The sequence below is a fragment of the Castor canadensis genome, chromosome 2 (assembly GCF_047511655.1).
Source record: "Castor canadensis chromosome 2, mCasCan1.hap1v2, whole genome shotgun sequence".
Taxonomy (NCBI): domain Eukaryota; kingdom Metazoa; phylum Chordata; class Mammalia; order Rodentia; family Castoridae; genus Castor; species Castor canadensis.
This window is the reverse complement of record NC_133387.1, coordinates 142,667,095-142,692,666: the sequence shown is the minus strand read 5'-3', so window position 1 is coordinate 142,692,666 and position 25,572 is coordinate 142,667,095. Positions and strand designations below refer to the sequence as shown.

The 25,572-nt window shown below is 41.2% G+C and overlaps 1 long non-coding RNA gene across 2 annotated transcripts in view; it reads right to left on the bottom strand.

The window, feature by feature from the left end:
* Positions 1-5,407: 5,407 nt before the first annotated feature.
* Positions 5,408-25,572, bottom strand: part of LOC141420819 (uncharacterized) — a 61,701-nt gene continuing 41,536 nt past the window's right edge. For both annotated transcript variants that reach the window (XR_012445481.1, XR_012445482.1), the window contains exons 4-5: positions 8,708-8,814; positions 5,408-5,663 (exon numbers count right to left, since the gene is read on the bottom strand). This is a non-coding gene — a long non-coding RNA (uncharacterized lncRNA). The remainder of the gene's footprint in view (positions 5,664-8,707; positions 8,815-25,572) is intronic.

Sequence of the window (25,572 nt, the reverse complement as noted above, 5' to 3'; positions counted from 1 at the left end):
GTTTTGAAATTTCAAAGTCCCCCGCATCATGAGAAAAAGTGAGAATCATTCTCCCACTTCTTATAAACTCTACCTCTGAAAAAAAACAGAAAACTGCTATAATGTTTGAAGCAGAAAATTTCACTAACTGTCAAGGTTTCAGAAGTACTGTATTCTAAGCTCAAGCTATTGCATTACCCAATGAGTAAATAAGTAAATGGATGAAAGGTTAAAACAAAAATATCCACACAAGGAGATGGAGTAAGGCTTTAGACTAAGGCACTTGGAAGAAGGGGTCATTTGAACCTACAAAGATGAGGAAATTCATTCCAGACTAAGGAAACCACACAAGCAAAGATCATAGCCCAGCAAACAGAACCCTGATAGCATTTTCTTGGGAGATTCATGCACTGGAAGTTGTCAGATTAGAAGGGAAGATCCCTTCCAGTGCTGATGTCTAGCCTGTCTATAGGGCTGGGAAGAACTTTGAAGTTAAAATGTGTATTTAGGAGAGGGGAGGTACTGTGGTTTGAATTCAGAGTCTCACACTTACTAGGCAGGTGCTCTACCACTTGAGCTACACTCCCCCCAGCCCTAACAAGTGTACTTAAAGTGATGGCAAATCTTTCAAGGCTTTTGCTCCAGTCCTGCTCCACTATGTGGGTTGCCAGCCTTTGATAAAAATGTTGCACTGAATCATGTCAGCAGAACAGAAAAAAAGAAAACAGAAGTAAAAAATGCCTTGCCTCTTGTAGAGGACGGGGCTATTATTATCATAATCATTGTCATTATTGCTGCTTCTTTATACATTTCTGCAAATCCCAACATTTTTTGCTAGAAGCGTGCAGTGTTTTATCACAAATCTAAAGAAAGGCATCAACTGAGGCCAATAGGAAAAGGGGACCAGGAACTAGAGAAAAGGTTAGATCAAAAAGAATTAACCTAGAAGGTAACACCCACGCACAGGAAATCAATGTGAGTCAATGCCCTGTATAGCTATCCTTATCTCAACCAGCAAAAACCCTTATCCCTTCCTGTTATTGCTTATACTTTCTCTACAACAAAATTAGAAATAAGGGCAAAATAGTTTCTGCTGGGTATTGGGGGGGGAGGGAGGGAGGGGGCAGAGTGGGTGGTAAGGGAGGGGGTGGGGGCAGGGAGGAGAAATGAACCAAGCCTTGTATGCACATATGAAAAATAAAAGAAAAAAAAATAAAGAAAGGCATCACTACTGATATTTACAATTCTTAAACTCAAGGGAGAACCTGGGTAAAGATCAAATTAAAAGGGAAGAATCTTCATTTGTCGAACTTAGCCCTCTCAAAAGGCCTGTTACCTTAAAACCCAGAGGTACTTAAGAAGTTTACTCAGTTCCCAAAACATTGCTTCTCAAAAACTTCAGAGCATCACAATGACCAAGTGAGCAATAAAATACAAAATGACCCCTTCTCTCAAGTGCCTTAGCCTAAAATACCAACCTATACCCAAGTCACTCTACTACCACTTCAAAGATATAGAGGCATAAGTACTCTGGAAAATTACAATGAAAGTCACAGATAAGCAAGATGGCATGGCATCCTAGAAGCACATCTTCTAGAAGCTAAATGAGGAACAAATAACCTCTTCTGTTATGTGCAGAACAAATAACCTCCTCTGTAGGCCCATTACAAAGAGTACCTAAAAATGAAACGCATCAGAGATCTGGAAAACTGTAGTTCACATTAAAGAAGGAAGTAAATGTTCAAAAAGTATTTGCCAGAAGGAAAGCTTCCAAAGAGGTATGAAGAAGGAGAGCACAGAGTTAGAATCTGCCCCAGTCCATGGGGTGAAAGAAATCCATCCTGGACTCAGGAATTGTCACCAAGATTAATGCTGACACAATGGAGAGAATGAATGTCATTTGGGAGATGGAAATATCAACATGAAATATGTGAGAGAGCCTAAGATGTGACGAACAATGCTCAGAAAGAAGAGGACAACAAGAGGTCATGTGATCATCCAAAGGGAGCATGTGGAGGTCAATGGCTGGTGGGAAGGGCTGACAGTAAGATGAGCTAGAGAAAAGATGAAGTGAGTACAGGGCAGAGGAAAGAAGTATTAAGTGAGGAAGACACTGTGCCATGTGTGACCTTTGTGAAGGAACAAGGCTACCTGGCCAGCAGTTCTTCACAATAAAGAAGAAACACTCTATTTGTTTTCAACACTGTAATTGCATTAATCCTCATCTAAGATCTTAGCTTTCAACCTGGTGCTCCAAGCAGCAACTTCAATATAAAGACCAAAACAAATTTTTGAAATAAAAGAAGTCAGTGGATTCCCTATATGACCAAATCTTAAAGCAAAAATGAATAGCAAATGTTTCCCTGAAACACAGTTTAGCAATCCAAAAGGTCTCCTAGGTCAGAGACGGGGACATACTGGACTTTGGGCTTAATCACTGTGGACTTATCCTGCTCTTGGACATCCAAACTGATAGGAAATCCCTGAAGGCCATATTAAGAGAAACCCAACTCTACAGAGCAAACTGGAAAGAAGAGAGCAGTCCAGTGGAAGACAGAAGACAAAGGGAAATATGTGTATATATGTTATATTATATATATTATACATGTATATTTGTCGTTCTAGGGATGGAAGCCAGGGTCCCACACTTGCTAGGCAAGTTCTCTATCACTGAGCAACTTCCACAGCCCAGTCATGTATTTTCTTTTTACCCTTGCAAAGAGAGATGAGCGCTGAGCAGCCCTGGGATACTGAAAAAATTCAAATTTAATAAAGATCAGATGAAAACCATATCACAGTGACAGAACTCCCAAGACTAATAAAAGTTTGTATTTCTTTTAATTGATTTAATACCCTCAAATGACATCTACCATCTGTTTGTACTTAAATGAGAACTATTCATTCTGCATCTCACATGGAATAACATGTAAAAAATATGCTGTAGAATAACACATGTAGAATCAGCAGGATCAATGTCCAACACACAGCTGTACTAAATAGGTATCATATAGTCATTTACTTTCTATTCAGTATTTCTGGACTGTCTATTTATATGCAAGCATTGTTCTGGGCACTGAATTCAGCATTAAAAAGAAAAAAGATAAAAGTCTCATGGAGCTTACATTCCATTGGAAGAGTCAGATAAATATGCAAAAACATACACATAACAAATTCAGGGTAATACCTGCCATGAAGAAAAATAAAGCAAGTTAAAGAGATGGAGGGCAACAGAGCTGCTTTGATAGGTCATCAGGGAGGCCTCTCTGAGATGGTGGCATCAAGCTGAGGCCTAGATGAAGAGAGGGAGCCAACCACATGGATGTCTAAGAAAGACCCATGAAGGAAGAAGAGTAAATCCAAAGCCTGGTGGCAAGGACCATAAGAAGGTTAAGTGAACTGGATCAGAGTGAGAGGAGAAAGGACTGGGAGATGGAGTGGAAAGGGAAGTATGAACCAGATCATGGTGGCCTTTGTGAGCCATGAGAAAATTGAATCCTATTCCAAATGTGGTAGAAAGCCATTGGAGACTCCCAAACAATCTAATTTTAAACCCATCTGTAACCAATTTTTTGCAAATATGCCAAAAACATACATTGGAGAATGGACAGCCTCTTCAATAAATGGAGCTGAGAAATCTGGATATCCATCTGCAGAAAAATGAAACTAGGTCCCTATCCCTTATCACAGACAAAAATCAACTCCACCTGGATCAAAGACCTACAGGTGACACCTGAAACTGCTAGAAGAAAACACAGGGGAAACACTTCAAGACATTGGTACAGGCAAAGATTTTTTGGATAGGACCTCAAAATTACAGGTGACAAAAGCAAAACTGGACAAATGAGATTATAGCTAACAATAAGTTTTATACAAAGGCAACAATCATTAGCGAAGAGACAACCTTCACAATGGGAGAAAATATTAGCAAACTATTTATCTGACAGGGATTAAGATCCATTTCAAAATAATCACTGACAGCTTTGCAGAGAGTTGACTGTGAGGGGTATGAGCGAGGTAGGAGCTATGGCAAGGGAGATGATAATTCAGAAGATGAAATTTAAGGCAACTGCCCATTTCACCAAAGAGGTTTCCCAAAATATAGTTTGGTCAGTTTGAACATACAACTCCTAAAGTGTGAGTGAAATTGTCAACTTCAAGCCATGGTATTTTATTTCATCCACATACAAATTTAAGTTCACATCTATAGAATCAATTTAGAAATCTCAATTTAGAAATACTTCTTCTTTATCCACATTATAAAAAGTACATAAATTCATCTCAAGCATGTTTGATATCAGGGTATCTTTACAGTCACTTTCTGGGTCATGTCACAGAAATTTCCAGGGTAGGCCTTTGGAAATCCATGTATAATTCTGTCACTGAATCATTTATCTCAAGCCACAGTACCCTTTGGCAAGAATTTAGATCTTACAATAGAAACACTTACCTTTGACTGGAGGTTCCTTAAAGGCAGAAAGTTTGTTTGTTAACTGCTGTATCCCCAGGACCTAGAGCAAGGCTCAGAAACTACTACCTGTGGTCCAGATTTGTAAATAAAGTTTTATTAGAACATAGGCCCATTTGCTTATATATTATCTACGACTACTTTTAATCTGTAATGGCAAAGCTAAACAGAGATGCAAAGCAGCATGGATGGCTTATAAAGTAAAAAATTTACTATCTTACCCAAAAAAAAAAAAAAAAAACTTTTTTATCTTATAGAAAGGATTTGCTGACCTCTGCTGTAGAGCATTGCCTAACACAGAGTAGGCCCTCAAAAACGGTATCATTGAGTAACCGGTTATAACACAACTCCCTGTTTTCTGAAGGATAGTTTAGAGAAAGGAAAATAAAATCTTACATTCTGCAGGGCTTGTTGAATTTTTTCTCAAGCGCCCTCCACAATGGCCCCTTCTAGTGTTCTTTTCAAGCAGTAAGTGGCATAAGAGACTTTCTAATTCTTAAGGTACCGTTGTCTGAGACAGCCGTCCTTCCCCCCCGTACCACAGATAACTCACAAGAAATCACTTCTCTGTACCGTGCCTCCATTTTCCACAACTTGAACACAAAGTGTTTGTGGAACTTAGGGTCAAGTGTTTTCAGAGAAAAGGTACTGCAGTAGGAGTGCCTGCCTCTTGTACCTGGGCAAAGGGAGAGGAGTGTGGGAAGTCCTCAGGCCCACGGAGGGGCCAAAGGACCAGTCTGCAGCTGGAACCAGCCAAGAGCAAGGAGTCTGGTAAGAGGGCACCTTTGGAAAGGGTCTCTGTCTCCATGTTCCCAAACCACTCTTACAGGAGCATCCGGGAAAGGCTCCCAAAGCTGTATTCTAGTCGATGTTTGAACACTACAGACAAAATTCGCTGATCTTGGCAAAGTAGGCAGGCCCTTTCAGAAATGCACTCCAGCCAGTGCTCCTGGGGAGGTACTTTGTAAGGGTTTGCAGGTAGTTTAGCCCTGCTAAGCCCCTGTGGACAGCAGCATGGCTGGATATCAAATCACCTGAAAGAACTTCACACAAGGAAACTGACAGAACCATGATTGTTTTATTTCTTCTTGGAGAGCAAAGAGGAAATTACTTTCCTCTGTGGAGAGCAAATGTGGTCTTGGCAGGCAGAGAGCCTATACTTTTTGTCATTGCAGAGGCTCACAAATGTTCTGTTTCACTCTCTTTTGTCTTCTGCCACCTGGAAAGGAACAGAGAGGCTCTGAGAGAAGTGAGCTGAATCCCTTTAAAGTATTTTGGAGCAATCTGTGCAAGAGTACAGTTCTGGAGTGATTTCATCCAGCCCACAATGTCCCCAGCAGCAGCAGCAAAGGATAACCCTGCTGGCTTTTGTAGCCCAACCTGAAGACCTAGGGTTGGCTCTGCCTGGGAGCAGCCCCACTCCAGACAGACTGCGGGGTGAGAGAGAGAGGCTTCTTCAGAGGCCAGGGCTGGAGTGAGAGCCTCACTACTGCTGCATGATGGTACTCAGAGAATGGGCTAACAGTAACTGTGAGAGCACTTACGGCAAGCGAGGCCAGCCTATGTCCCTACCGGAGCTTGGACATGGTTTGGCTCCCAGAGGTTCATGTGCTGGAGGCATGGTCCCCAGTGTAATGATACTGGGAAGTGGTGGAACCTTTAGGAGGTGGAGCCTAGTGAGAGGTAGTTAGGTCATTGATGACATCACCCTCAGAAGAGATTAAGTAAATCCCCTGCCCTCTGCCTTAGTTCCCATGAAAATGGGTTGTTATAAAAGAGCATGACTGATCCCTGGGTCACTCTCTAGCTTTATGACTTGCCATGTGACTTCTCCTTATCACATGCACTCCCACCATAGTGCCATCTACCATGATGTGATCTTACCAAGGGAGCCCTCACTAAGAGCTGAGCAGATGTCAGCACCATGCTCATAGACTGGGAGCTAAATACACCTCTTTCCTTTACAAACTATCCAGCCTTAGGTATTTTGTTATAGTAATGGAAAACTGACTAATACAGTCCCCCTGCAGCATACCTGAGACAAGGTGCCTGCCATATATTTGAGAAGTACAGAAAACACCAATGGAGCCAGACATGGTGGTACACATCTGTAAACTCAGCACTCAGAAGGCTAAGTCAGGGGAATTGTGAGTTCAAGGCTATCATGGACTACATAGTGAGTTGCTACATATTGAAAACTTGTCTCAAAAAGAAGGAAAAAGAAAAACTAATAGGTGAGTAAGAAAGTGAGAGAGATAAGTCAGTAAAGGATCTGCTACCCAGCCAGCTACCACTGTGGACTCAGGATTAATCCAGGGAAAACTGAGATGTGGTGCAAAACAAGAGCTGCTGGGTCACTCCACCCCAAAAGCTAATGAACTAGGGCAATGATTCATTGACAGCTTCTGGGGTGGGGCAGTTGATTCCCCCAGCACTTGTGCCCCAGGTTCAGCCAGCACCCTTAGGCTTTCAGGTTCTTGCACACAGGCATCTGGAAGTCGTCAAAGCATACATCTGCTACAGAGCCTCTTAGGGAAAGTCTCCTCACATTCTTCATTGCCCCCAGTCTACTCCTTCACATGCTTGGAAACAAGAAATACCTCAGCCTCCCCACAGCCAGTTCACAGGCCTAAAACTTAGGCCCACAAAGATGGCAGTGTGTTTTGGAAGAACACATTGTATGAGACAGGATGGGGGTGAGGAGTGTCCCCTTGTTCTTGGGAATGGCAGGGGCAGAAGCATGCAGTTCTTTCATGATGGAGACAGCAATGCCCAGGGAAGTCTGCTGTTAGTTCAAGGTGGAATTTCTGGCACAAAAGTAGCAGCAGGGTTGGTGGCTACAGAAGCTGCAGTGGCTGTGGTTTCCTGACATTCGGTACACAACAGCTCCAGGGTTTCCCACCTGGCCACTCTACAGGTTATGTGAGTGATCCTCCTAGGGGCCTGACCCTCAGGGTGCTTCTCCCCACTTTTAATGTCCTTTGTGTCAATCCTTTTTCTTGTTTAAACTTGCCAATGTGCCTCTTTTCTTCATAATGACAACCTGCACAAGTGGAAAGAATAAATGTGCACATGATATATGATGCACATGATATATGATATAGCAAATGTGCCATTTGCTATAAGCATAAAGAAACCCAAAGGGATCATTTGATCTGCCTTCATCCTCTGAAAGTTGCTTACCTGGAAGGTACCTCAGACAAGGCAGGATTTCTTAAGTCTCTAGGGAAAAAAAAATCTTCCACAATCTAAAGAAGTAGATCATTCTAGGAACCTATAGTTCACAATGCCAAAAATTCTACCATAACACTCAAGGACATACAAGAACTCTTCACAGTCACTTAGAAGAAAATGCACTTAAATCACACATTTTCTCACTTAATTTGCCTTTAATGGTTTTAATTCTATTATAAATGGGGCTGCCAACTGCCCTACATAAAAAAAATCATCTTCACATTTTCCCAGTTTATAATGAGTCGGACAAAAACTTGAGATGAGACCACAATATCAACTCTGTATCTAATATAAAAGTAAACATTTCCATGTCATGCAGGCATAAAATGTACTTGTCTTGAAGAGACAGTTTACAGTCAGTTCCCTCTCTACTCCTGGACTTTTGAGGCCACAGAAAGAAATCAGGAACACTTCCTTAATTCTGTAGCTCCAAAATCAACGAGAGCTGAGTGTTGTGGGACAACTGTTGAGTTTCAAACCCAGCCTGAGAAAAAAAGTTAATGAGGCCCCAATTCAAACAACAGGCTCAGTGGGGTGGTGCTCTCCTATAGTGTCAGGTACACAGGAGGCATAAGCAGGAGGATCACAATATGAGACCAGCCCTAGCAAAAAAGCACAAGATCCTATCTGAAAAATAACTAAACCAAAAAGGGCTGGGGGTATGACTTAAATGGTAGAGTGCCTACCTAGCACATGTGAGGCCCTGAGTTCAAATCCCTGAACTACAAAAAAAAAGCAAGAGAAAGTCCACCTGTACTCCTTCCTTCCTTTGTGAAAATGGCTATACCCTTCCTCCAGCGGTTGAACCCTCCTGCTGAAGGACATCCTCTGATATTTGTGCTAAATAGCATATAATTACACTTCTATTGATGGTTTTCAGAAATTCAGGGGAGGGGTCCCCACTAGGTCTCAGCAGAATTACATTAACCTCTTACCTTAACTAGTTTACTCATCTACCTTAAAATACTTCAAAATTCATATTTTTCTTTAAAATCCTTGGAAAATGTTAAGACTTGAAACCAGACTAACCTAGGCTTCCAGGGAAGACCTTCCCTTTTGTAAGTTCCATCTTCCACGATCCTTAACTGTTTCTATGTTGGGCAAGTTGCGGAGTCTCTCTCACTGAGTTTCTTCATCTGTAAAACAGGGTCACGTTACCTGCCTCATAGGGTTGGTATGAGAATTAAATGAGATAATATGTAAGGGTAATAAAACATGTCTGGCATATAATAAAAACTCAATAAATGGTAGCCATTGTTCTTTTTAATTTAACTAGCCATTTCTGTATCTTTTGTATCCATTTTGGCAGTACTGGAGTTTGAACTCAGGTTTTGCACTCGAGCCATGCCTCCAGCCCTTTCTGCTATGGTTTTTTTTTTTGGAGATAGGATCTCATTTTTTGCCCAGGCTGGCCTGGACCACAATCCTCCTATTTTAAGAGTTCCACCATCCCTGGAATGACAGGCGAGTACCTCACACCCTACTTTTTCTGTTGAGATGGGGTCTCATGAACTTTTTTACCAGGGTTGGCCTGGAGTCATGATCCTCCTGATCTCAGCCTCCTATGTGGCTGAGATTACAGTTGCGAGCCATAATTATTCTCAAATAAATATTGTGTATATTTCAATGTGGATGAGATTGTTCTCTAATCGTCAAATTTTCTTCAAGTTTACTGGTTTTTAATATCTCATCTTCTGTGATGTGATCTGAGCTGTTATTTTATTAAGCTCTGATGGGGTACCAGCTGCACACCTGCTGACAGCTGCCACAGATTTCTCTCATACAATGAGCACGCCAGCCCACTTTAGTGTCTAAAATGAATTCCCATTGTCCTGTGGATCTGATTCAAACTCTTTAACACTTGAAGCCTTCTTTCATCCCCTTTCCTACGATCATCCTCCAGCTCCCCAGCCATGTGTCACATTCTGGGAGGCTTAAAATTACACTTCTTACCAGGCACCATTGACTCATGGCTGTAATCTTAGCTACTTGGAAGGCTGAGCTCAGGAGGATCAAGGTTCAAGGCCAATCCAGACAAATAGTTCTCAAGATCCCATCTCCAAAATAAAGAGAACAAAATGAACTAAAGGCATGGCTCAAGTGGTAAGAGCACCTACTTGGTAAGTGTGAAACCCTGAATTCAAACCCCAGTCTCACAAAAAAAAAAAATTACACTTCTCAGACCCCCTTGCTCAATAAATTATAACCAAAGTAAGTTAATCTTGGGTATCCTAAGTGATACCCAAAGTCAAGAGCCACCAAGTGCCCCTCATCCCAGATCTAGGTAGGATCCTAACATCACCAGGCTTTTAAAAACTGCTTCGCAAATGCAAATCAAAACCACACTAAGATTCCACCTCACCCCTGTTAGAATAGCCATGATCAAGAACACCAATATCAACAAATGTTGGTAAGGATCCGGGGAAAAGGAACCCTCATACACTGCTGGTAGGAATGTAAACTAATACAGCCACTATGGAAAACAATATGGAGGCTTCTTAAAAAACTAAACATAGATCTGCCATATGATCCAGCAATCCCACTCCTGGGGATAAACCCAAAGGAATGCAACACAGCTTATTACAAAGGCACCTGCTTATCCATGTTTATTGCAGCGCTATTCACAATAGCCAAGTTATGGAAACAGTCAAGATGCCCCACTACTGATGAATGGATCAAGAAAATGTAGTATTTATACACAATGGAATTTTACTCAGCCATGAAGAAGAATGAAATCTTGTCATTCGCAAGTAAATGGATGGAATTAGAGAACATCACCCTGAGTGAGGTTAGCCAGGCTCAGAAGGCCAAAAATCACATGTTCTCCCTCATATGTGGAGTATGACCCAAAACAAATGCAGTGATATTATTGGACATGGGTCACACACTAAGGGGAGACCATGCACGGGAGGAATAGGAAAAGGGAAGGAAACCAAAAACTTGGATGTGGTTTATTTGCTCCTCAACAGGGAGTAATCTTAAACTATAATCTTAAACTTGCAGAGGCCATTATGGAATGGGGACCAGCAAGTAGTGAAGAAATCTGGTAGAGATGAACCAATGTGGGTTACAATATACATGTGCATAGAAGCAGCGCTAGTAATCTCTCTATATAGTTATCTTTATCCCAAACTAGCAAAAACGCTATGTCTTTCTTATTATCTCTTATGTTTTCTCTTCAACAAAATGGGAGAAAAAGAGGGAGAAAAGTGGGCCCTGAAGCCCACTGTATACACATGTGAGTAAATGTAAAAACAATAAAATAAAAGGAAAAAAAGAAAAACCGCCTCTCTACTCTCTCATTCAAATGAGATATGTTGAAACTACTCCAGGAATGGGGAGGGGATGAATTCAACTCTGATATAATGTAACAAGTTTTTTTTGTAGTACTGAGATTTGAACTCAGGGCCTACACCTCCAGCCACTCCACCAGCCCTTTAGGGTCTTGAGAACTACTTGCCCGGGCTGGCTTCGAACTGCAATCCTCCTGATCTCTGCCTCCTGCGTAGCTAGGATTACAGGCGTGAGCCACCAGCATCTGACTCTATTGTAAGAACTTTTGCAAATGTCATAATGTACCCCCAGCACAACAATAATAAATAAGTTATGAAATTTTTTTCAGATTTTTCTCCCAGATACTTCTATAATTAGAAACTCAGCACTTCCTCTACATTTCTTCTCACTCCCTTGAATTGTTTAACTCCAAATTATTCTCCCTTAGACTGCAAGGTACCTAAGGGCAGGGAGAGGATCGTGCTCTATATCCAGCATCCAGAGTCTTGCAGTGACCTATTCCCTGCACCATCTCCATAAAACACACATGCAAGCTCTTGGTAAACTGCTTTAGTACCTGGTAGGTCCTAAGGAAAAATGTTTACATATCCTTTTGAAGTTTGCCTTCAGAGTTCCATGTGTTATTTTGCACTGAATTCCTTGCTCCCTCAGAGCCCAGAATATGAAAAGCAGCCAGTTTAAAAAAAATCTTAAGGACTGGGCATGGCGACTCACACCTGTAATCTCCGGTACTTGAGATCAAAGGGCAGTCCCAGCAAGAATTCCATTTCAACCAACAAGCTGGGCATGGTGGCACACACCTGTTAAGTGGGTGGCTGTAAGTAATGGAATCACAGTGACATCCAAGGGCAAAAACTCAAGACCCTATCCCAAAAATAACTAAAGCAAAAAGGGTAGGGGCATGGCTCAGCTGGTAGAGAACCTGCCTGGGAAGCTCAACGCCTCTTAAGAAGATGTAGTCTCAAAACCAGAAGCAACCCTACCTTTAACAGAGCCCCTGGGTGTTCCCTGAGAGACGCCAACATCCCAGAACTACACTATTGATTTGTAGAAAATTCCATAGTCACAGGTGTTTGAGATGCACAGGACCTCGGGGACCATGTTGCCCAAACTCTTCAATTCGCGGGCAAGGAAACAGGACAAGAGATGGAAAAACGACTTGTCCAAGAGCATCAAGATATTTCCTTCCAAGAGGAACCTGGAGCCCCCAGCCCCCTTCTTCTCATTCTTAGCCTATATTGTTGGCTTGGGAGGTCCAACACCTATTGGGGGTGTTTGAAAAGCAATCCCATCTTCCTCTAGCCATTGGGAGTCCCAGGGGAAAATCTGACAGCAGATTCCCCAGCAATGCTGAGTGGCAGCAAACAGTGACCTCAGGTCCCTGACATCCCATAACCTCTGCTCCCCACAACCAATCCTCTCTAATCCACCCCAGAACCTGAGAGTGAAGCCAGAAGGAAAGAACGCCACCCTTCCTGCATGTCCTCCTTCATGCACTCTCTGGGTCATGATTCCTGTTGCCACCAGCCCAGCTCCCGAAATAGTGCGGTACATTGGCAGAGGTCCAGCAGCTAATAGGAGAGGCAGTGTCGTGTCTTATGACCCATTTTAACTGAGCTAATTTAGAATTTACCTGACCAAGAGTACCATAAAATGTACTTCTAAAGTTGAGATTGTTAATTGCCACAAGATAAAGAGTTTGTGTTTGGTGGCTGAGGGGAGCAGGAGGGGGAAAAGCTGGTTTCCAGAAATAATCCTTCCTTTCTCACCAAACAGGGATGAAATGTGGGAAAGGGGACGGACAGAGACATTCACCCACAGGAACTAAATAGGGTTATAATTAGTTTGCGCCTTTGCAAGTGTCATCTTTCACCCTCTCCCCACCCTCAGAGGAGACTGCGGTAAGCTCAGAGTCTTTTGTGTCTCCTGCAGAAGGGCACTGAGATCCTTGGGGTGTTGGAGGAATTGCTGGAAGCAAGATGAAGCTAGAAGCGATACTAGTGAAGTCTCTGTGGTGCAGAGAGGTGCCCAATGCAATGACCCCCAAATATAACCCTGTTTGCTGACAGCAAGCAGCTCCCCACAGCCATCCCAGAGCTGCCTGAGAGCATCCTAATTAGTGAGGGTTGTCAGCACTCCCATTATAATCCCCAGTTGAGTGAGCTAAGTGTTTATCACAGCCACTTCAAGTCACAGCCTCTGAAGCATAGCTTTGAGTGACTAGTCTCAATTCCTTTTCCCTGTGACTTATGCTAGCCGTGTGCGTGTTCTATGCGTGTCTCAGATATATATTTAAGCAGAGCCATCTCCACTGAGATGTTTACCATTTTACAAAATTGTCTTCATTAAACACTCTCTTTTCAAATGTGTCTTAGATATGAGTTATAAGTTAGATTAAAGCATTATCTTTCACCATTCTGCTCACTGGGTCTTGACCTCACCACAATGGTTCTGGGTATGCAGGAATTTGTTCCTGCTTTTTTAACATCGTGGACTGGAGTCTTGGGTATTAATCTATCAAAGATTGTATTCTGTGCATCTGTCCTAAGCATGTTCTCCTAATACTCACTCATTCATAAAGCCCTGTTGGAATTTGAACAGTGTTAGATATTTAATCTTCCTGGTATGCCATAAACCTTTGCATGGTGTCATCTGCCTGGATGTGCAGAAGATCTTTATTAAAGCTAATGCGTATCATGCATTCTGAGTGAGGACAGCAATGTGAAGAATGGGAATAAAACCCAAGCACAATGATATAAGCACAAACATTCAATACATGGTGCTTCACTGGTATGCATACCACTCCCCTTCCCTACAATCTCTTTCTCCACAGCCACAATTGTCAGGAGAGTTCCAGGGTGAAGGGAGCTGGTCTTATTTTCTTGAAAGACTAAACAATACCCTAGGTAAGTATTTCAAATGTCAGGCTTCCTGAGGGAGTGTGGAGCTGACCTAAGGTCATCCTTACAGTCTGACACTAAAACCAATGGTTTTGTGAAACAAAAGAGGTGCAAAAAGTACTAAGAAAACAGCCAATCAAGTTGTAGAGACGTGCCTAGCAAGCATGAAGTCCTGAGTTCAAAGACCAGTACCACGAATAAAAAAAAAGAAAACAGCCAAGCAGCAGGGTGTGGTGGTACACATCTATAATCCCAGCACTCAGGAGCTGAGGCAGGAGATCTTGAGTTTAAGGTCAGCCTAGGCTACATAATGAATAGGAAGGAAGCAAGGATGGAAGGGAGGGAGGGAGGGAGGGAGGGAGGGAGGAAGGAGGGAGGGAGGACAGGGAAAAGGAGGGAGGAAAGGCTCACACAAAATACTATTTGAGGTCATCTGAGGTTAACATGAAAAATACTTGTGAATTTGTCTATTAAACAATGTAAGATCATTAGCAATAGTCAAATCTAATCATTTCAATTCACAGAGTCATAAATGAACATTTCAAGAAATTTAAGATCATTTTACTGTATTATGGAAATTTTCAAGCATATACAAAATCAGAGAATATTTTGTTGAACTCCATGTACCTGTTACCAAGCTTCACCACTGTCAACTATCAACTCCTAGGAATCTTTTTTTTATCTATACTTACCTCCACCAACTCCGTCCACCCACTCCCAGATTATCTTAAACCTAAATTCAGGCTGGGGATACAGTTCAGTGGTAGAGCACTTGACTAACATGTACAAGGCCTTGGGTTTGATCACCAGCACCAAAAAGAGAAAGACAATTTAAAAAGCTATAAATTCAGACTATTTCAAGATATTTGAAAAGCATTTCTCCTGCCTTACAGAGTCCATTCTAGGACTGATTGCCACCTCCAGTTAGAGCCTTGGGCCTATCCCCTGCTACACACCCTTATACCCCTACCACCCTCAAGAAGGACTAACCACAGCCACCACTGATGTCCTCCCAGGATTATCTTTAAACATACTACATAAATCCCACCAGAGACTCAGAAAGTGACTGTGTGACTGCATTATCCTGGTAACCACATTCTCTCAGGAAGAATAGGCTTGTGGGTTTCTCTAATCTCTGGGTGTCACCCAATGAGTCCAAACTGCTTCTCCTGACTTCACACTTACAGATGCCCCAAGTAAGATCAGTTGCCAAATGCTAACACCCTGCAGGGCAGCACTGCCCATAGCCTGTAGCCTGGGAATGACCTACAGGAAAGAACTATCCTAACAGATGAAAGCTTCGTCTCCTTAAAAACAAAAACAAAAATAAACAACACATAGTTTAGGAATATGTATAGCCTTTATTCTATAGAAATGCACATGGAATGTGATATCTTTGTAATGAACCCCTTTAAAAATTAAAATAGACCTTGTAATGTAGTACCAAAAGCTAGAGACTACCATGTCCTCCATCACTAGTTATGTATTTGGGACTATACTTTCTGGAATTGCATTAAGAAGGCATATAAACATATTTGCATTCCTGGGAAGCTGTTTAGCTTATATAAGTGCATGCACGAGCTTGAACATGTTGATAAATGTGTTAAATAAATATCTGAAGTGACCAGAGAGAATTTTAAAGGTCTGAAAATATCATTTTTAAAACATTTTTATTAGCATATATTTATTGTACAGGGGGTTTTCATTGCGACGTTTTAACATTTGCTTGCAATGTTTCTTTTTTTTTTTAATTTTATTATTCATATGTGCATACAAAGCTTGGGTCATTTCTCCCCCCTGCCCCACCCCCTCCCTTACCACCCACTCCGCCCCCTCCTTCTCCCCCCTACCCCCTCAATACCCAGCAGAAACTATTTTGCCCTTATTTCTAATTTTGTTGTAGAGAGAATATAAGCAATAATAGGAAAGAACAAGGGTTTTTGCTGGTTGAGATAAGGATAGCTATACAGGGCATTGACACACATTGATTTCCTGTGTGTGTGTGTTACCTTCTAGGTTAATTCTTTTTGATCTAACATTTTCCCTAGTTCCTGGTCCCCTTTTCCTATTGGCCTCAGTTGCTTTTAAGGTATCTGCTTTAGTTTCTCTGCGTTAAGGGCAACAAATGCTAGCTAGATTTTTAGGTGTCTTGCCTATCCTCACCCTTTCCTTGTGTGCTCTCGCTTTTATCATGTGCTCAAAGTCCAATCCCCTTGTTGTGTTTGCCCTTGATCTAATGTCCACATATGAGGGAGAACATACGATATTTGGTCTTTTGGGCCAGGCTAACCTCACTCAGAATGATGTTCTCTAATTCCATCCATTTACCAGCGAATGATAACATTTTGTTCTTCATGGCTGCATAGAATTCCATTGTGTATAGATACCACAGTTTCTTAATCCATTCATCAGTGGTGGGGCATCTTGGCTGTTTCCATAACTTGGCTATTGTGAATAGTGCCGCAATAAACATGGGTGTGCAGGTGCCTCTGGAGTAACCTGTGTCACAGTCTTTTGGGTATATCCCCAAGAGTGGTATTGCTGGATCAAATGGTAGATCAATGTCTAGCTTTTTAAGTAGCCTCCAAATTTGCAATGTTTCTTGATTAGACTCATCCCCTGCATCTTTCTCCTTCATTCCCTCCCCCATTCTTAAAACAATTTCAACTGGTTTCATTGTTCTGTTCTCATATGAGTACATAAAATACCGTGACCATAGTCATCTTCCTTCACCCTCTACATTCGCCCTTTCCCCTCCCACTGAGGCCCTCCTCCTAACAGTACCTATTTTACATTCCTGAATTCATTTTTTAACTGTATATTAACTGTTGGAGGAGTTTCACTATGGTGTTTCACATGCATATATGTACTTTAATCAGACTAGCCCCCTCTATTACTCTTTCTCTACCCCCACACCCTATTATTCAACAACTTTCAGTGTGTTTCATTGTGCCATCTTCACACACAGATGTAATGCATTTTTATATTACTCACTCTGTAACATTCTCTGTTCCCTCCCACCACCCCCCTTGTCCCCTCAAACAGTCCCACTATTATAAATATGTTGTATGATCATGCATGTATTTGTATATACATTTATCTTTTAGGTCTAACTTCTACATATGAGAGAAAACATGCAACCTTTGTCCTTCTGAACCTGGCTTACTTCACTTAACATCATGATCTCCAGTTCTATCCATTTTCCTACAAATGACATAATTTCAGTTTTCTGAAGTATACTATTTCTATAGTAGATTGTGTAAATGTACTATATTTTCTTCACCCATTCATCAGTTGTAGGGCATCTTGACTGTTTCCATAGTGTTAACAGTGCTGCAATAAACATGGGTGTGCAAGTGTCTTTAATGTATCCTGACTTACATTCCTTCAGATCTCTGCCCAGAAGTGGCATTGCTGGATTGTATGATAGTTCTATTTTTGGCTTGAAATATTCTTAAAATCAGCAAGCCCCTGATGTTAGTGTACCAGCAGCTACTACTCTACTAAAATAATCTTCCTAGAAGGCACAGAGAAAATCAAAGACATTTTCACTGGGAAGCAAACAGGTTTGATTAGCAAGATGAGCCTGTACTAAACGTAATTTTCCCCATCAGTGCAATGGTAAACCTAGCCATCCATGAGCAAATATATACATTTTAGATGACATTCTAAGAAATATACACCAGAGAGAATGTGCATCCACAGAATAGCTATCTCAGAAAGAAAAAAAAACAACTGAGATACTGTTTAGTAGGGAAGAGGAAGACAACCTTCTTAATCAGCCTGTGTCAATCACTACCCCAAACACAAGGAGAATGACAGCCCTGGAACCAGGCATTGTCAGTGGGGAAGGCAGAGCTGAAGGAGCCCAAGAGCTAAAACCCTGTTTACTGTGTCTGGAGGTAGTGCAATCTCTATACCAATCACAGAAGTCATTTGAGGCTGGCCTGTTGCTGACAAATGTAGATGGACAGATATGTAAAGATGATGCGTCATGAAGTACAGCTGATGAATTTCCTGCAGAAACCCCAGCACTCACATCACAGGTGTCAAGAGGTGACAGAGCTACATCACCCCGAGTCTGGCAGTTTAATTTGGTGTCAGCTATTAGTGTTGACTCGCAGTGCTATTACTATTCCATGTTTCTGCTGGCAAGGTGATACACCCTCAGAGATTGCTAAATTTCTTTGTTGAGTGAAAGGGAGGTTGCTGCTTTGCAAGGACCCCTTGCTGAACGATGGGAATTGGAAATGCAGAATAGCACAGGGCCTGTGGAAGAACAGGAAGAAAAAAGAACTCAGTCCACAGGTGTCTTCTAGAACTGTCCTTGTATTACTTCAGGTAAAAATCCCATGCCTTTGTTAAGTAAAACACAAACATATGTGGCAGGGATAATTTACTTTGAAGGCTTGGCTGAATTAGAAGCTGCTGAGTCCACTGGCATAGAGGAAATGCTGTCCCCCATACTGGTCCTAGTAAAGCCACCACATTGACTCAGGAAGGGACCCTGTGGGTTGCTCTGAACTCTGAGTGTGACCCAATGAGTCCAGTTATCTTCTCCTGGCCCCTTGCTTTTTGGAGAGGCCAGCTTTGGCCATGCACTCAAGGATGCTTCAAACTTCCTTGGGACTCCGGCACCCTACATCCATTTCCTACCCCACAGTACCTAAAGAAAAACTTAACACTGACTCAAGGACTAATAACACATAGCCCCATGCTCATTCTCACAGGCAACACTGCCCTAGAGGGGTATGCTGGGCCATAGATGGTAGTCATAAGAAGGTGATAAAGAAAGAAACTGTCAAAACATCCCTATTTGCAGATGACATGATCCTATACCTTAAAGACCCAAAAAACTCTACTCAGAAGCTTCTAGACATTATCAATAGCTACAGCAAGGTAGCAGGATATAAAATCAACATAGAAAAATCATTAGCATTTCTATACACTAACAATGAGCAAACTGAAAAAGAATGTATGAAAACAATTCCGTTTACAATAGCCTCAAAAAAATCAAATACCTAGGTGTAAACCTAACAAAAGATGTGTTAGCCTGGCTCAAAAGACCAAAAATCGTATGTTCTCCCTCATATGTGGACATTAGATCAAGGGCAAACACAACAAGGGGATTGGACTATGAGCACATGATAAAAGCGAGAGCACACAAGGGAGGGGTGAGGATAGGTAAGACACCTAAAAAACTAGCTAGCATTTGTTGCCCTTAACGCAGAGAAACTAAAGCAGATACCTTAAAGCAACTGAGGCCAATAGGAAAAGGGGACCAGGAACTAGAGAAAAGGTTAGATCAAAAAGAATTAACCTAGAAGGTAACACCCACACACAGGAAATCAATGTGAGTCAATGCCCTGTACAGCTATCCTTATCTCAACCAGCAAAACCCCTTGTTCCTTCCTATTATTGCTTATACTCTCTCTACAACAAAATTAGAGATAAGGGCAAAATAGTTTCTGCTGGGTATTGAGGGGGGGAGCGGGAGGGGGCGGAGTGGGTGGTAAGGGAGGGGGTGGGGGCAGGGGGGAGAAATGAACCAAGCCTTGTATGCACACATGAATAATAAAAGAAAAATGAAAAAAAAAAAAAAAAAAAAAGATGTGAAAGACCTCTACAAGGAAAACTATACACTTCTGAAGAAAGAGATTGAGGAAGACTATAGAAAGTGGAGAGATCTCCCATTCTCATGGATTGGTAGAATCAACATAGTAAAAATGTCAATACTCCCTAAAGTAATCTACATATTTAATGCAATTCCCATCAAAATCCCAATGATATTCATTAAAGAGATTGAAAAATCTACCATGAAATTTATATGGAAACACAAGAGGCCACGAATAGCCAAGGCAATACTCAGTCAAAAGAACAATGCAGGAGGTGTCACAATACCTGACTTCAAACTATATTACACAGCAATAACAATAAAAACAGCATGGTACTGGCACAAAAACAGACATGAAGACCAGTGGAACAGAATAGAGGACCCAGATATGAAGCCACACAACTATAACCAACTTGTCTTTGACAAAGGAGCTAAAAATATACGATGGAGAAATAGCAGCCTCTTCAACAAAAACTGCTGGGAAAACCGGGTAGCAGTCTGCAAAAAACTGAAACTAGATCCATGTATATCACCCTATACCAAGATTAACTCAAAATGGATCAAGGATCTTAATATCAGACCCCAAACTCTTAAGTTGATACAGGAAAGAGTAGGAAATTCTCTGGAGTTAGTAGGTATAGGTAAGAACTTTCTCAACGAAACCCCAGCAGCACAGCAACTAAGAGATAGCATAGATAAATGGGACCTCATAAAACTAAAAAGCTTCTGTTCATCAAAAGAAATGGTCTCTAAACTGAAGAGAACACCCACAGAGTGGGAGAAAATATTTGCCAACTATACATCAGACAAAGGACTGATAACCAGAATATATAGGGAACTTAAAAAACTAAATTCTCCCAAAACTAATGAACCAATAAAGAAATGGGCAAGTGAACTAAACAGAACTTTCTCAAAAGAAGAAATTCAAATGGCCAAAAAACTCATGAAAAAATGCTCACCATCTCTAGTAATAAAGGAAATGCAAATTAAAACCACACTAAGAGTCCACCTCACCCCTGTTAAAATAGCCATCATTAGCAATACTACAAACAACAGGTGTTGGAGAGGATGCGGGGAAAAAGGAACCCTCTTACACTGTTAGTGGGAATGTAAACTAGTACAACCACTCTGGAAAAAAATTTGGAGGCTACTTAAAAAGCTAAACATTGATCTACCATTTGATCCAGCAATACCAATAACACAATTAAAAAAAAAGGTGATAAAGATTACCAGCTGCTGACAATGTAGCTGAGTGGCAGAGCACTTGCCTGCCATGTACAAGGCCCTGAGTTTGATCTCCAGCACAATTAATTAATTAATTAATCAATTAAAAATAAGATTATTCCTTGTAAATGTCATCTCAGAACTGTCTGTGAGTGGGGTGGTGTGGGGTGGGGTAGGAATAAACATGGAGAGTTATAGTCACTAGTAGTAAAAAAACATCTGTAGCAACAAGAAAAACATGGCTGAAAGTTTAGGCAATTAGAATTAGAGTAAGACAGAGATGGTATGCCATAAAAGTCTTATATTGTAAGAACACAACACAATGCTTCTTAGTATCTGCTCTACCACAATGAGCAAAAGTTGGCTTAAAATATCGTACTTCCTTATCCCCCACTCTCCTTCTTGTTTTCCCCTTCTACATCCATAATAGTCTCCCTTTTATTTCATGTCCCTTCCCCCCCAAATTTCACATGTGAGAGAAAATGTTGTAATTGCCTTTATAGAACTGTTTTACTTCACTTATGATCTCCAGTACTATCCATTTTCTACAAATGACATAATTTTCTTCTCCTTTTCGGTTTAGTAAAACTCCATTGTATATATATACCACGTTTTCTTTATCCATTCATCTGCTGGGCTCACAGGCTGATTCCATAGCTTGGCTATTGTGAGTAGAGCCACAATAAACATACGTGTTCAGGTATCTCTATCATAAGCCGACTTTGATTCCTTTGGGTATATCCCCAGAAGAGGTGTCAATGGATCAATCATATAGTAGTTCTATTTTTAATTTTTTAAGGAAACTCCATTTTGACTTCTATGGTGGCTATACTAATTTACATACAGGGTGTAAGGACTCCTTTTCTCCCTGCATCCTCACCAGCATTTGTTGTTGTTTACTTGATGATAATCATCTGGCTGTGATGAGATGGAATCTCCATGTAGTTTTGATTTCCATTTCCTTTATGGCTAAAGATCTTGAACAATTTTTCACATATTTATTGACCATATATACTTCTTCATTTGTAAAGTGCTCAATTCATTTGCCTATTTATTCATTGGATTATTTGCTCTTTTGGTGTTTAATTTTTTGAGTTCTTTATATATTCTGCATATTAAGCCTCTGTCAGATGAATAGCTGGCAAATATTTTCTCCCATTTCTCCCATGATAAAGGGGGGAGAATACAATCAAAATACATTTTGTACATGTATAGAAATGTCATAACAAACTCATTGCTTTGTATAATTAATATGTGATAATTTACAAATGCTGTGCTTTTGGTATTTTCAGAGAATTTATAGTTCCCTATGGCTTTTACTTTCATTATGTCTTCGGAGTCTCCCTCATTTCATGGTTTCTTGAAGTCAATCCCAAAAGTCACCCTTCAGCTCTGAGCTTCTCCTCCAGTTCTGAATTTCTACCCACATTCTTCTCTGTTATAGAAGAGAGTTGTATGTTCCAGGATAAATTCACCCAAACTATGGAGTTGCCTTATTCAAAATTATCACAGTAGTGTAATCCACACTTTCTGTGGGGAAGAGTTCCAAGAAATAAATATATGGGTCCGTTCAAGGCTAAAAGCAATTAGGGTCTAGGATAACTAAACACTTTTTAAGGAATATCTTCAGAATGACTTTCCAATCCCAAAGTCTTTGGAAAATCAAATTCAGAATGATAATGTCCTATAGAGCTCTTTTCTGTGCAAATTTCTCCAGTTAAAGAATCTGACCACCAATATTCTATGGTCCTGTGTCCCTGCATTCTGCTTGGCTAAAACCTCCTTCCTTCCACAGACATCTCTAGAAGAGTTTCAGAACATTCTTCTCAAGGATAGCAGGCTATCCTTCTGGACATAATATACAGAACAAGGTGATAGTCCTGCTCCACACTGGTCACTCACTTGGAGTGTTGTGTCCAGTTGTGGAACTTACACTTTATCTGGGTCATTGCCAACGAAAGAATATCCATAAGATGGCTGGAACAGTGAGGAGTCAACCTAGCCACAGTGCATGGATGAAGGTCCTTGGCAAGAATGAATTCAGTCCAACTCTTCAATTTTTTGGAGAGTTGTCACATAAAGATGAGAGCTGTTTGTAGAGAATAAAACAAGGTCCCAATAGTGGTCGTTTCAGAGAGGAAAATCTCAGGTAAGGAAGAACGCCCTAGCGGTTACACTGAACTGGAATGAGCTGCCTCAGGAGGCCATGAGTTGCCTCCACAGGAAGGCCAAACTTACTGTCAAGAGGTGCTTTGGAAAAGGAAACTAAGAAGTTGAATATGCTTGACATACCCTCTATACAGGAATGAATATAGAAATCTTAAACCTGCTGAAACCACCGTAAGAAAGGGACTAAGGTAGACTGTAGATAATTAAAGGAGATAAACCAATTGGGGGTAGAACACATGCATGCATGGAAATGTCATAAGGAAATGCCCTGTATAGCTATCATTGTCTCAAACTAGCAAAAAACGTCATGTTTTTCTTTTTGTCTTTTATCTTTTCTCTTCTCCAAAATCAGAGAACAGGAAACAGAACAGGTCCTGCCCAGGAGGGAGGGCTGGCACTAGTGGAAGGAGGGAGGTAGAGGGGAAAGAAGGTAGGAGGGTGAACACAGTGCAAAAAATGTGTACACATGCATGTAAATGCAAAAATGATACTTGTTGAAACTGTTCCATGAATGGGGGGGGGCGTGAAGGGAAGCAGTGCAAGGGGTGAATTCAAGTATGATATAGCTGATACATTGTAAGAATCTTCATAAATGCTGCAGTGTGCCCCACCCAGCACAACAATAAAGGAAAAACTTTTTTAAAGAAGTGCTTTGAACAATGTTATAGAAAGTGCTTGTTCACCATGTAAGGAGTTGGAGTAAGTTAGTGCCGCCATCTCTTCCCACTCTAATGTTCCATGGGTCTGGAATCTTCTTTATTTAAACCTTGGTGAATTGTAGAAGAGTGAAGACACTTCAGAAACTGCATGTCCTGTCCCTGCGTGAAGCAACCAGTGGCTGTGGCCAATGAGGTAGGAAAGTTTGAGATGAGGGCCACTTATCACCCCCGTCTGGCCCCCAGTGTTCTCCTTATTTTCAGGGAGGCTTCAAGTTAGAAGGCTGCTGGTGAGGAAGGTCCACCTTCTTCCAAGCATATCTAAATGTGGGTTGTTTGGTTGTTTTTCCATATGCTCAGACAGAAATAATCCCTACCTTGTGGCTGACTCTCTCTAAAAGCTGAGAGTTTGAGTGAATGGCTCACACAGATGTAGCAGTCATTGCCCTGTTCTCCCCGCTGTCTAGGAAGGGTCTCAGAGAGCACCTGGTCAGAACTTTTCATATTTTAGAGAAGGAAACTGACACTCACAAAGATCAACTGCCTATCCCAAGGCCACGCTGAAAACTGTTGGCAAAGCTGGGCTTTGAGCATGGCTTTCCCAATTCCCAATCCAAAGACCTTTCATCTAAAGACCATTTTGTTCACTGGAGATATCAATACCAGTTCCTCCAACAAATCAATGGCCTGGAAAGCAAATACATTTAAGAGAATCAACCAAATGCACTAGATAAAGCTTATTTGAATTCACACTAAAAAGAACAACTGAAGGCCGGGTGTGGTGACTCATTTCTGTAATCCCAGCTATGCAGGAGGCAAAGGTAAGAGGACCATGGTTTGAGGCTGACTATGGGCAAAAATAAGACTCTATCTGAAAAACAAACTAAAGCAAAAAGGGCTGGAGGTATGACTCAAGTGGTAGAGTGCTTGCCTAGCAAGTACAAAACCCTAAATTCAAACCACAGTACTGCTAAAAAAAAAAAAAAAGGAAATGACATTCTTAGCCCATTTAGAAAAACTGAATATGGATTGGATATTGGATATTATTTATTGGAGTATTATTAGCTGTGACAATGGCATCAAGTATATGTACCTGTATTTAAGTTCTTATCTGTTATAACATACATTAAAGTATTGACAAGTGAAAAACATGGTGTTTTAGGTTTTCCTTTAAATACTCCAGGAAAATGAGAGAATGGTGATGGAAGACATGTGACTGGTAAGTGTTAGTTGTCGAATAGATAACTGGGTAATGGAGAGCTGGGGGTTGTTAAATTACTCTCTCTACTTGGTGTATACTTGAAAATGTCCATTTCAGAGATATTTAATACTAACCCAGACTTAAGGCGACTTCATGAAACAGATTAAAGACAGTGAAGAGCACAAGTCAGCAAGGTATCAGCTCAGCCTTGGGAAGTTCTTTAAATGATCAGAGATATATAAATTATTTGCCACCTGGAAAGTTTACCTCAATTCTACCACATTTTCTCCCTTCCCATTCCTAATCATTCCTGCCTCCTTGGATCAAAGTCCATGATTTTTCAACACCAATGATGCTGTCCACCACTATAAAGTTCCCTTTGGTGAGTCAAGAACTTGCCAAATATTGTTGTGACCAATGTTATTGTGGAGGAAGGAGGGAGAGAAGCATCACTCTCTGTACCAAGGTTTGGACTCCCAGAAATAAAGCACACTGATGTGAAGTCATGATATTTTATTCTAGTCCTCCAAGCACTAAAAGAAAGTATTCATAGCCAGGCATGGTGGTGCACACCTGTAATTCCAGTTATTCAGGGGGAATAGGTAGGCAAATCACAGTATGAGGAAAGGAAAGAGTATCCATTAATAGTTGCAAAAGATCACATTTCCAGCCATTCTCCTTCACTATGATGCAGACCCCTTGTAGGTAGGAGCTAAAGTGAGTGCAGGGACCACATCGCCCTCCTTTGTCCCCACACAGCTCAGCACAATGTATCACACCTCACAGAGACCCTGTAGGCAATCAGTAGATGTGGAGCGGTGCTGTGAGCAAACTCA